At 43.0% G+C, this 13,558-nt stretch overlaps 1 protein-coding gene across 29 annotated transcripts in view; it reads right to left on the reverse strand.

The window, feature by feature from the left end:
• The window catches only part of LIMCH1 (LIM and calponin homology domains 1), a 335,363-nt gene that overhangs the window by 155,683 nt on the left and 166,122 nt on the right, over positions 1–13,558 (reverse strand). Inside the window, exon 1 of one of the 29 annotated variants that reach the window (XM_066233750.1) lies at positions 8,463–8,653. The exons of the other annotated variants lie outside the window; for them this stretch is intronic. The gene's annotated coding sequence lies outside the window, so the exon portion shown is untranslated. Of the gene's footprint in view, positions 1–8,462; positions 8,654–13,558 lie in introns of those variants that run through there. 29 annotated transcript variants of the gene reach the window in all.

The raw sequence follows: 13,558 nt of genomic DNA on the forward strand, positions 1-13,558 counted from the left end.
AATTCTCAGTCAGGACACACAGGAGAAGCAACCATCTGCTTCTCCACCCCTCCCCCCCTTCTTTCTTTCTGTCTCTTCCCTTCCTGCAGCCATGGCTCAGATGGTTCAAGCAAATTGGACCCAGGCACTAGGGATGGCTCCACAGCCTCGCCTCAGGAGCTAAAATAGCTTGGTTGCCAAACGACGGAGCAATGCTCCAGATGGGCAGAGCATTGCCCATAGAGCACTTGCTGGGTGGATCCTGGTCAGGTTGCATGCGAGAGACAGTCTCTCTGCCTCCCCACTCCCCCGCTTAATAAAAGTGAAGGAGGCCTGACCTGTGGTGGCGCAGTGGATAAAGCGTCGACCTGGAAATGCTGAGGTCGCTGGTTCAAAACCCTGGGCTTGCCTGGTCAAGGCACATATGGGAGTTGATGCTTCCAGCTCCTCCCCCCCTTCTCTCTCTCTGTCTCTCTCTCTGTCTCTCTCTCTCTGTCTGTCTCTCCCTCTCCTCTCTAAAATGAATAAATAAAAATAAATAAAAAATTAAAAAAAAATAAATAAATAAAAGTGAAGGAATATATTGACAAAGTCTAATCTTGGTAAATGAAAAAAATAGGTAGCCAAGCAAGAATCATTTCTTATTTTTTGTAAAACACTCAGTTCATGGTTAATACTTCATGTTGGCAAATTTAAGCAACATAACAGTTGTGCCATTTAAACTATGGCCAGAAAGATTAAAATGTCAAATAACTATGAAATGAAATAAATATTCTCTGCTGAATACATTATTTTGTCTTCCAACTGCTTACGTACCTAAGGCCTGTGTTTACTTAACTTTTCGTGAAGTCAAACCCGTGACTTTTTAAATGAATTTTTTCTGGTCAACCATAAGAAACTATCGCCATTTACTGATTAACCATAAGAGACCTATTGCTATTTAACAAAACACAATGTAGCCCCATCACCCTACAACTCAAGGAGCAACAGTTTCTTTTCAAGAATATACAGGAGTAAAGGAGCCTTTGAATTAGTCTGGAGATGGTAAGTCAAAGCCATTAGTCAAGGTCAATGGTAAGTTTAGAGCCAGATAACATGGTCGTTGCCCAATCGCTTTGCTATGATTTTCTTAGCAAAGCTCTTTGTTTTCCATTTGTTCTGATGATTGCTCCTCACTTTCCACAGTAACTCTCCCCTCATAATGACAAACAGGAAAAAACCACTCAAGTTCTTTCTTACATAATGTGTTTGTATTATTTTGTGTGTGTGTGTGGGGGGGGGATCTAGAACTCAAAGAGCCTTGATGCTTTTTATCAATTCCACTCAACGTCAAGGGCAGGAAATAAAAATATTTTTCTCTTCCGACTCAAACACAATACCCCTTTGTGAAGTTGCTAAGAAGCTAGAAATAGCAAATCTGGGAAAAATTTCAGGTGAGAGATATGCATCAAAATATTTCATTTTGCTAAAAATATCTCTAAGTTGGTCTTAGCATTCCAACTCGCATCACACTGCAGTCCAGGATAATGAGCAAAATCTGCTCCGCCTTCTACTGGCAGAAACGCTGCAGTTATATGAAGGAGTAAAATCATCTGTCCCATGATAATAATAAAAGTCCCCATAGGCATTTGCCAGTTCAGAGCAGTTGTTTTCAAGATGCAAACAAGAAAAACAGAAGAGGTAAAGGGACCAACTCAACCACTGCATATTCGTTACACGGCAACCAGAGTTTAGCTCAAGGACTCCAGAGGTAACTTAGGCATGTCGGGGAGTCCCAGAAGGCTAACTAAACCCATGACAGCAACGCTCGCATGGTCCTAATCGGCTCCCAGCACACACAAGTGAGGCTCCCTAGGAACCATCACCATCCTAATGGCAGTAGGGTTGATCTAACGTCCAGAGATGAAACTGGTGGCCACAGCAGAGATATGTGTGGTCCAGGGTAGGCTCCAACATTCCAGGCCCAAAGCAGTGGAGACACGTGAGGAAAGATAAAGAGAAAAGAAAGGCTTGGCCTTGGGGAACAGGGTGAACTCAATGGAATAACCAGGTAAGCGCTCGGCACCCAGCTGTGCCGGGGCTCCTTACCCTCTACGGGCTTCTCCCCGCCGCCCCGCCCCCTCCACGGGCTTCTCCCTGCCACCCCAGTCTCCCAGGCCCAATGGCTCCCCTCAACAGGAGCAGCTAACTTTTATTCAAGTTCTTCCAAGAAAAACTTTGCAAGGTTAAGAACATAAAAGGTGCCCTGGCCGGTTGGCTCAGTGGTAGAGCGTCGGCCTGGCGTGCAGAAGTCCCGGGTTCGATTCCCGGCCAGGGCACACAGGAGAAGCACCCATCTGCTTCTCCACCCCTCCCCCTCTCCTTCCTCTCTGTCTCTCTCTTCCCCTCCCGCAGCCAAGGCTCCATTGGAGCAAAGATGGCCCGGGCGCTGGGGATGGCTCCTTGGCCTCTGCCCCAGGCGCTAGAGTGGCTCTGGTGGCGACAGAGCGACGCCCCCGGAGGGGCAGAGCATCGCCCCCTGGTGGGCAGAGCGTCGCCCCCTGGTGGGCGTGCCGCATGGATCCCGGTCGGGCGCATGCGGGAGTCTATCTCTCCCCGTTTCCAGCTTCAGAAAAATACAAAAAAAAAAAAAAAAAAAAAAAAAAAAAAAGAACATAAAAGGCTTCAGATACCTTACTATGAGGTTCCTTTTTGTAGGTTTTAGTATACACACACACAGGGAAGAAAATTCACTTTTAGTCAAAGGGTTCAAGAATGTTGACAGTCTTTCCAGGAGTCACTATGTTTTTAAATGCTTTCAACAACTCTGTTTGTTCTCACAGGGGTCATAGATTTATTTCATAGCAGTTTATCTTTTAGCTGGCCCATTTCAAGCCAAAGCATAACACAGAAAGCAGCCGGCATAATCATGGGCTTGAGCTGGGGAGGCCGGAGGGGCACAGGCGGGGAGGCAAAGATACAAGACCGAGCTCACCATGTTATTTGCTGCAGGAAAGAATGTCCATAGGTGAGAAGCTTGAATTTCAGATAAAAATACAGAAGTAAACATGTGGAGAGGGAATATTTCCACAACAGTCCTAAATATTTCCACGACGTGTCCCCTAAATCTGCTACCCATGCAAAAAAAAAAGAAACAACCAGTATCTGTGAAACCGTGGGATGAGTGGTCGTTCACTTAAGACACAGCAACATCTTTCTACCAAGTAATAATAACCTATCGCAAAATAAATACATACCACATGCTTTTTATAAACACATGACACAGAAATGCCTTTGTTTTCCCATCAGAAACCTGGCCAAGATGTCAGGACACCAGAGTGGAGCACTGCTCTGGGGCTCAGAGGTCTGCCAGGGAACTGAGACCTGGACAGAAAAGTTGAGATGGTGACAATGTTCCTTCATATGCCATCCAGTTAATCGTGCTCACAATGGAGGCAGAATGACCATAAGGATACATTTCAGTCTACTGGAGAGTATGCTACCCATCATGCCTCCTGCCCCCTAAAAAAGAAAACTTCAATTTGGGACAGAAGAAACCAAAAGTATAATTTTCATATTTAGTAAACCTAGCCTGCTATTCTGCTTGAGTAAATTTCATGAAAAATCCAACTTTCTTAAATACAAGTTCTTTTCGAGACAAAACACAGTCTATGCAGTAACTTGAAGATGTCCCTAATGCCAACCTCAAACCTAGCCTACATATTTTGTTTATATGATATATTTAAATCTATAAACACAGGTGAATATATTTCCACTAAAATACATAAAAGTACAGAGTATGTATATTTATAATAAAGACTTCAGCCTCGTTAAACATTCCATGCCTTGCAGAACAATATTGCCTCAGGGACAATGATGAATCCATCAATAAAATGAACAAATGAATTTCTTACCACAGTCCTGCGCTACTTTTTCCCTCACAAATCACAGATTTCCCCTTTACAAATCATGTATTTTATCTTTTATCAAACCAACATATTATTTATCAAAAGTATATGCTGATGGTACCACAGATGGGTCAGTTCATTATTTCTTGAAAATCAGTTGATCCCTTAATCATTCTATTTGGTGCTCAATTTGGCCAGTATCAAAAAGCATCAAGTGAAAAAGCATTTTTGAAAATTTCAATTCTATAGCAATAATGTGAGTAGTATTTTAGAATCTTCTAGTCCTTATTTTTAATAAATTAGAGTTCATGCATATAAGCACACAGTAGTAAGTTGTTCTCTCTTACTGTTCACACCGGCACTGAGTAAGACTGCCCTCTGACCTAAGCCGATGCTAGGCCGGGTCTGCTCACAGTGTAATAGGGTGCAGCCACGCTGATGGGATGGGTCTCGAGAGACAATGGTAGCAATCAATATGCAATACAAATACTTGTTTTACAGAAATGGAAGAAGAGAGAAGCAGGGAAAATAGGTCAGTTTTGTACATACTTATATCCAAGAATTTCCTAAGCTTGTTCATAATCCTAAAAGCAAAATGTAGCAGCAGCAGCCTAGATAAAAAATTTTAAAAATCAATAAATTGGGAACTTCTAAGACTGGTTAGTTAGTTATTCTAGGAGGAGAAAAAATTGAAACAGAAATGAGGCAGCTGAAATGAGAGTCTATCAGAAAAGGCTCCAGCAGATTCCGGGCTCGGGTAGAAGTCCCAGGAGAGGAAACTCGATGCAGACAGAAGTCCACTCCGGCACAGAGCCGCCGAGCAGAAGCCAGCAAACAGACCCCCGGCCAGTCTCAGACCGCAGTCCGACTGAGGTCAGGCTTTCAGAAGGTGGTCCTGGGGTCAGCTCTCGGGAGGGCAAGGGAACCTCAGGGACTGGTTCAGTTGTATCCTTTATGGTATTTGCAGGGACCTGGCCAACAACAGCCAGGGGGCTGTTTACCAAAGTCATTCTCTAGCACCACCCACAGAAACGCTAGTGGAAGTCACTGCCAAAGCGTACATGGGAATTAAACAGAAGGAACTGAATGCAGCCATGTAAAACATGCCCCAGTCATTTCGTAAACTCCATTGCTTCACAGATGGCTGCTGCGGAAGAAATGACTGCTTACAGAAAACAGAGCCCCCAGGAATTGATCCAACCACTGGGATGAAAGTCGAATAGAACATTATTAATTATTCCATTCCACAATTCACACTGGTGACTTTACAGGGCCTGGGCTAGAAAACATCTAAGGACAAAACTGCCACTCTTACACAGATCCGGCAGAGGTGAGCAAATAATGGAGAGGGCAAGTGCAGATCACTGTTGAAGATCTCCAAAGACCAAAAAGGGCCAACAAATCACAATATAAGGATGTTCTACAGACAGGCAAAACTGATGATGATCTGTAGCTCACATACATCCTTGTATTGCCGAGAGATGTGAGGCTTTGGGCTCTGAAAAGGACCATACAGAAGCCCACCTGCCATGGCAGTACCAGGAGCTGAAAAGAGAGGAGGACCTCAAAAAACCTAGCCTTCTTCAAACTACAATCAACGCTGGGCTTGGGGAGTCTTGGGGTCTCATGGCTCTTACAGCAGATCATTAGAACTGCTTTGGTTCTCTCATTTTATTACTACTTACCCATGCTCCTTTATGTTTCTGAGGTGGATTATACAGTTTCCTGCTTTGGATTTCCCTCCAGTCTCATGGGTCAATCCAATGCCCAAGTCTACATAACTTTCACAACCTTGATATCACCATGAATTGGGCTTTGAACGCCACCCACACAACTCTTTCCCTACTTGCTTGTCCCTCATTCATTGCTCTGCACTGAGTTTGAAAGCATAATCCTTCTAGGTCTACTCAACATACCTTTTAAGCAGACAAAAAGTAACAGAGCAGTTCACTGAGCCAGTGAATTCACAGTGCTCAACAGAGTCTAGACAGGGGCGTCCATGAAGGCTATGACGATGACTGTTTGTTTCAACACTAAATGCCCAATGTGCAGTTTAGTACCTGGAATGGAGTAGGAACTCAATAACTATTTGTTGAGAGAGTGAAAGTAATCTTTTCCTCCCTAAATTCCATCTTATTCTTTCATTCCCAAATTATTCTCTCTCTACTGAACAAGGGAAGGTTTGTAAATCAGTGGAATCATGGTTTCAAGGGAATCATTAAATCTGAAAGACAAGCTTAAAATCACAGAGGTTCCTAAATTCATCCCAATAACCAATCCTACTCCTCCTTTCTCTCCTTTTTATATTTTGAAGCACATTACAGGAAAAATTCTATGCTCTTTACCTATATTAACTAATTACTCTTCATGAAAACTGCATGGTAGTTACTGTATTATTCCCATTTTACAGGTGAGGAAATAAAGGCCTCAAATGATTGAGTAACTTTCCAAAGAGCACACAGCTAAGAAGTTGCCAATCGAGGATCTGAACTGAGGCCATCTGACTCCACAACGCCAGCTCCTAACCTCTCCTCCCGAAGGACAGCTGTTAGAAGATTAACTGGGCCCTGGCCGGTTGGCTCAGCGGTAGAGCGTCGGCCTAGCGTGCGGAGGACCCGGGTTCGATTCCCGGCCAGGGCACATAGGAGAAGCACCCATTTGCTTCTCCACCCCTCCGCCGCGCTTTCCTCTCTGTCTCTCTCTTCCCCTCCCGCAGCCGAGGCTCCATTGGAGCAAAGATGGCCCGGGCGCTGGGGATGGCTCTGTGGCCTCTGCCTCAGGCGCTAGAGTGGCTCTGGTCGCAATATGGCGACGCCCCGGAGGGGCAGAGCATCGCCCCCTGGTGGGCAGAGCATCGCCCCTGGTGGGCGTGCCGGGTGGATCCTGGTCGGGCGCATGCGGGAGTCTGTCTGACTGTCTCTCCCTGTTTCCAGCTTCAGAAAAATTAAAAAAAAAAAAAAAAAGAAGATTAACTGGGGGCTGTGAGGAATGGTATCCTGGCCATCCACTTAATAAAATATTTATTGAGTGTTTATTATATATCATGCACTATGCACATGATTCCTATATATTTAACAGTCCTGTTGCTTTCTTAGTTGCCATTGACACATCTACCAAACAATAAGCATGCTGCATCTATTAGATGAGGAAATTCAGTAGAAATAGGCTCTCTTTCTTATCTTTGTATTTATTCTTTCTGGACTAGCCAGAGGCAGGGGGAACAAGCAGCAACCGGAATGGCACAGACAGAGACTCCCCTGGAACTAGGGAAATACAGAAAATGGTGTCTGGAAGTCCCTCTCTGCCCTCTTATTAGATTGAAGAGGTGCACTGGTGACTTCTCCGTGCCCTGCTTAGCAGTAAAAAAGGCCAGCCATACGGACAGGGGTATGTCCTTCCCACCCTGCAAGAGTCACGGTCACCCAGTCACGCCCGACACACCTTACACAGAAGTCAGGAGAGCAGCGTGGCATGTCCCCACAGGCAGAATTCCCGAATAAAAGCAGGCTGCTGAAGGGCGCAGCCCCTGCTAGCTCTTGACCTTCGCTCTCTGCGGTACCCACCCGTGCAGTGCAGAGCAAGCCCCTTCCCCAGGGGCTGCTGAGTCAGCACGCTGGGAACACCTGAAGGGAAGTTGCAGACTCCCGGGACACTTGGTTTATTCAGCACCATGAAGGAAACAGCAGTCATTCGGTGAGGGAACGAAAATGAGGGGTTGGCTGAATAAAGGTGATAAAAATAGATTTTCCGACTCCGCGAAGATGAATCACTTTGCCATGGGGATTCGCTAAGCTCTGTTGCAGCTTGGTTTGCAAGCCAGCCTCATAAATTTGACTAAGGAAAATTTCCTTCCCCTAGATAACCAGTGCCGTGAAGCCTTTCGCATTTGGACAGGTCTGACAGGATTTTATTAGAGAACTGCCCAGAGGCGACCTCCTTTCCTTCCCCAGCCTGCAGTAAATACTGACTTTGAAGGACAAGGTTAAGCGGGCGAGGCTGGGAGCTGCAGGCTTGGACCCGGCCTCACCAACTCCTCATTCCTTCTCCAATATTCTCCTCAATTGTTTCCTCCCTAGTCTTAAGAAATGGAGGGTGTTTTTTGTTGTTTGTTTGTTTTGTTTGTTTGTTTTTAGGAAGCAAAGGAGGCCGTGAGGACAAGAGCAGAGTGAGGGGACTCAGGTGGAACACCCCTCGGACGCACGCAGCCGCATTTCCCCACAGTCCAGCTGCTGCTGAGGAGCAGAGCCCTGTTGGGACAATTCGCAAAATTCTTGAAAATCTTCTTTCATTTGACTAAGGCATCTATGGGTCTTCCATGACATCATCCCTCCCCACCCCAAAAAAAGCAAAACAAAAAACAAGAAAACAATGCTTTTCTTAGAGAATAGGAAAGCGAATACTAAAAGCAACAGGTGGTAGAAACATCAGGGGACAAGATGAATTCCATCGGAAAGGAATTTCAAGATTATGTTAGCCATACTATGAGTGTATAAAAAGTAACTTTTTGATTTTAACCACCCATTAAAATCTAAATAGCTTCCTTCCTTCCCAGACGGACACCTATACACATGTATTTTCATAATGGATTTTACTTACCCCACCTGTCCTTGTATTCCACGGTAAACTCCAGCATACCCACGCTGGCAGATGGGTGGGACATCTCTCTTTGCTCCAATGGGCAGCCCCAGCCCAGCAGCTGGAACATTCCCTTCGCCCAAACAGTCCTGAGCACAGCAAGCCCTGCTCTGCCCACGAGCAGGCTGCAGCCGCCAGAAATGCTGATGCAGTGAAAGGAAACAGACTGGAAGAGAGTGTGATTGCCACACCTATTGGGGAGGGAGGCGGCTCCCTCTAAGGAAGGGGACCGGAAACCCCAGGGGGAGATGGCAATCCTGCAGGAGAGCTCTGGGGCAGCTGCCCGTGCGTGGCGGGCTCTCGGTGCTGTCGGTAAGTCTGGATCTGGAATGGGCACCCAGCAGGACCTGAGGGACAAGAGTTCCAGTCCCAACGCGAACAAAGTAGCAGCATGACACTAGGGAAGTTCCTGCCTTCTGAGGCTCTGATAAAAAGATGGTGTCTCAGAAACTGATCTCTAAATAGCTTCTAGTTCTGAAACTGTAAAGCCATCAGAACAGTCATGAAAAAAATAAACCAAAAGCACAGCCTATCAGTGGTTGAAAACATAATATGTTAGGCATTTCACATGTATTATCTCATTTAATCCACAATACTGAGATGAGGTTTATCTACCCCATTTTACAGATGAGGAAACTGGTCAATTCCCTCTATGACTCCTCATGAGAAGAAAGAACCATCATATCTGTTCAGTGTTTTGAATTTAAGTGGAGGCATTTAATCTTTGTGCCTGAAATTGAGATGACATCTGAGAATGGAATTTCTGCACTGTTGGGAGATTAATGTGTTTACAATTCTCTGCCGGCATAATTTTGAGGTACCAGTATTTATGGTTATGACCGTTCATGCTACTGCAAAACCCATTTCCCACCTGTTGCTTTTTTTTATTAAACCTCCCTAAAGGACATGAAATAATTCTTTGTGCAGATTCTAAAAATGGGGATCTTGAAATATGTACGCTAAAACCTTGTGGCTGGATTTACCGGTTGGAATTTCCAAATGCCATAAAACACAGTGTTTACAACCAATTCATCATTTATAAAAGTTTATTAGGTTGATATGCCAACTGACTCACTGGTATCCTACCATTTATTGATACCAATACATCAACTGGTAGGCTGACATTTAATATTTACTAATAACTTCTGTTTCTTCACCTATGTCAGAGTTTCCTTACATTATGGCTCTATTTTGTCTTTATCTTCAATCATTCTATTTTATAAGTAAATTTTAAATTTCAGAATAGTTTAGATTTGCCAAAAATTGCAAAGATAGTACAGGAGTTCTGGTATAACTTGCACTCTACATCTCTATGGTACATTTACCACAACTGCTGAACAAATACTGAATACTACCATTAACTAAACTCCATGTTTTATTTGGATTTCATTAGTTTTTCCCTAAGGAACTTCTTCTGTTTCAAGATCCCATCCAGGATATGGCATTTATATAGACTTTCCTTGTTTCTCAGACTTTCCTTGTTTCTGATGACTTTGACAGTTTTGAGGAGTACTGGTCAGGTATTTTATATCACAATTTGGGTTTGTCTGATATTTTCCTCATGGTTACACTAGCATTATGGGTTTTGGGGTGGAAGACCAGTGAGGTGAATACTAGTCTCGTAATATCATATCAGTCATTGTTTTAAAAAAAAAAAAAAAAAGAAAAAGAAAGAGAAAGAAAGAAAATACGTCAAATCAAAACCTTAGGGTTAATTTTTTTTTTTTTTTTTTTTTTTTTTTACAGAGACAGATTGAGAATGAGAGAGGGATAGATAGGGACAGACAGTCAGGAACGGAGAGAAATGAGAAGCATCATCAGTTTTTCATTGCGACACCTTAGTTGTTCATTGATTGCTTTCTCATATGTGTCTTGACTGGGGGGCTACAGCAGACCAAGTAACCCCTTGCTCAAGCCAGCAACCTTTGGTCCAAGCTGGTGAGCTTTGCTCAAACCAGATGAGCCCGCACTCAAGCTGGCGACCTTGGGGGTCTCGAACCTGGGTCCTCCGCATCCCAGTCCGACATGCTATCCATTGCAGAGTTAATTATTATTTTTTTTTACAAAAGATAAATTAAATACCAAGCAAAATACTCAGAAGTAGTACAGTATTTTATATTGTGGAGAGAATGACAGAGAGGGAAACTAATTTTCTGCACCCATTGAGATGAGGAGAAACTTGAGATTCTAGCACAGGGGTCCCCAAACTTTTTACCCAGGGGGCCAGTTCACTGTCCCTCAGACCGTTGGAAGGCCGGACTATTAAAAAAACTATGAACAAATCCCTATGCACACTGCACATATCTTATTTTAAAGTAAAAAAACAAAACGAGAACAAATACAATATTTAAAATAAAGAACAAGTAAATTTAAATCAACAAACTGACCAGTATTTCAGTGGGAACTATGCTCCTCTCACTGACCACCAATGAAAGAGGTGCTCCTTCGGAAGTGTGGCGGGGGCCGGATAAATGGCCTCAGGGGGCCGCATGCGGCCCATAGGCCGTAGTTTGGTGACCCCTGTTCTATCAGGAAGCAAGTTAATTAAAAGATAGGTGTCTAACAAGTGCTTTTGGAATGCTTGCCAAGATAAATTTGCCACAAAAACAGTCTCAGATTATGACACATATTAAGAGAAGTCCTGGTTCCTCTTAGCATAGTCTTATTCTTCCATAAAATTCTTTCAGGTATTTTGTGAAATTTTTTCCTGTTGCCAAACAACAGAAACCTTACAACCCTGGGTTTGGAGCACACGCTAAAAATTAGTTCCATGGAAATTTCTTTTTTAGGTGAGCTATGACTACAAAATATAAAAAAGTAAGACTTAGACTGAAATTATGTATTTCCTTCTATTATATATTTTTTTCCTCACAGTTCCTAATTGAAAGTCTGTTCCTAAGGGGGAAAAAAAGTGAGGAACTGATGTAATGTCACAAACTCTGCTGAATGCTGTTCAATGAAAGATAAGGGAGAACAAGTCATTTCTTTCTTCAAAGAATGTTTTCCCTTCACCTCCACCCTCCCGGACATGAAGGGGAAAAAAAACCTAGAAAAAAAAAGTTTTACAGCACTGCTATATATAACCTTCCACCTCTGTGGAGATGCAAAATAATTATGGAAACAAGCTTGGAAAAATAATTTGTGGGACATGAAGAGGATATTAGACTTCAGCTAGCAAGTCTAGGCATTCATAACACATGTGAATAAGAATTTAAGTGCTTGGCCGCTTACCCACTGAACTGTGCCCCCTCCCCCATTCCCCAGAACTAATGTGTTGAAGTCAGAACCCCCAGTAACTCACAAATGTGACTGTATTGGAGATAGGGTCTTCAAGAGGTAAGTCTGTTCAATGAGGTCATTAGTTAAATCAGTGTCCTTAAAAAGAAGAGATTACAAAACAGACACACACACAAAGGAAAGAACTAGAGAAGACACAGGGAGAAGACAGCCATCTGCAAGCCAAGGAGAGAGGCCTCAGAAGAAACAAAACTTGTCCACATCTTGATCTCAGACTTTTAGCCTCCTGAATGACAAAAAATAAATTTCCATTGCTATCCTTGAGACTTTGTCATGGCAGCTCTAGCAAACGAATACACTTACCTAGTATTAACAGTGAAGTATCAAGGAGTGGAAGAGAGGCTAGAGGTATGGGATGAGTTGAATATTATATCTCAATGAATTTGTCAATTATATGAAGATCTTTCTAGGTCATTATCTGTCATGATTTTCATATTTAGGTGTACATGTCAATGACTCCTCCTATGGTCTCAAACTTCTCTCATCACCCTTCCATTCCCATCACCCAACACCCCACCTCTGCCAACGCAGATCAAACACTCCAAAGATAAGACTATAACTTTTGGGGGTGAGGGCGGGAGCTTCAAAGCTTGTGGTTATTAAAAAAATAAATAAAAGAAATAATTTGTCTTTTTATATATATAAACATTAGGATTTTAACTTCAAAATAATCCATCCATTAACCTACTCCAATTTTTTATACCATTTTCCCTGAGTTCCAAACCAACATTGCGAATTGTCTGCCAGACATCTGTATGTGAATATCTCGTAATATGTCCAAAGAGAATCCATCTTTTCTCTTGGAGCCCACTTCTCATCCTCTGCTCCCATGATTCCTATTAACAGCATCACCAGCCTCCAAGTTGCTCAAGTCCAAAATGTAAGTGTCACCTTCCTAAGATTATTTATCATATTTAATTAAAATATACACTTTCTTTTTTTACTTCTGAAATAAAAATGGATCTTTCCATTGCTGATGTCATAACTTAACTGGCAGCTTTTTTTCATTAGTTATACTTTAAATAATGGTGTCATATAATTGATGGCATATTATATTCCATGAAAAACACAGAAACATAAATCCTGTCTCTGCATTTCTAGTCCCACCACTTAAACCAAGGTTGAGGTGTTCATCATCTCTTATTTGGACTACTTGTCTGCTAATTGACTTTTGCTGGGCTCTCCCTACAATCTGCTTTCCACGTGGCCACCAGAGTTATCTGGGACGCAAGATCCCTTTGTTTTTAGTGGCTCTTACTGCATACAAAATGAGTCCAAACACCCCCAGATGGCATTTCTGGTCTCCACTTAGTATTCCTGGTCCACTTTCCACAGCATCGCTGTCTCTTAGGGACTCTTGGGCTCCAGCAGCAGCCACATGCAAATACTAGCCACTTCCAGACAAGACCCAGATTCTTGTGGCCTTTCTCCTTCCACACCTTGACGCTAGAATGTTCTTTCCCCAACTCCAATGGTCTTCACTATTTATTATGCCTGGTTCAGATCCCACATCTTCCAAAGTTTTAATCACGAATAGAAATATCCTTCTTGCATACTAGGATATATTTCATTAACATTTCAAAGTCTACCATTATTAGATTGTATTTACAGATTTGTCTCCTAGAAGGTGATCCCTGAAAGGCAGGAATTGTATCTTAAGTCATAAGTAGATTTTTCACTCAGAAAGCAAGAGAGAACATGCCATCTCTTTTTAGTGCAGACGTGCAGAAGAAAACTAGGAAATAGACCTTAATGTTTAG

Source organism: Saccopteryx bilineata, chromosome 5 (genome assembly GCF_036850765.1).
Source record: "Saccopteryx bilineata isolate mSacBil1 chromosome 5, mSacBil1_pri_phased_curated, whole genome shotgun sequence".
Taxonomy (NCBI): domain Eukaryota; kingdom Metazoa; phylum Chordata; class Mammalia; order Chiroptera; family Emballonuridae; genus Saccopteryx; species Saccopteryx bilineata.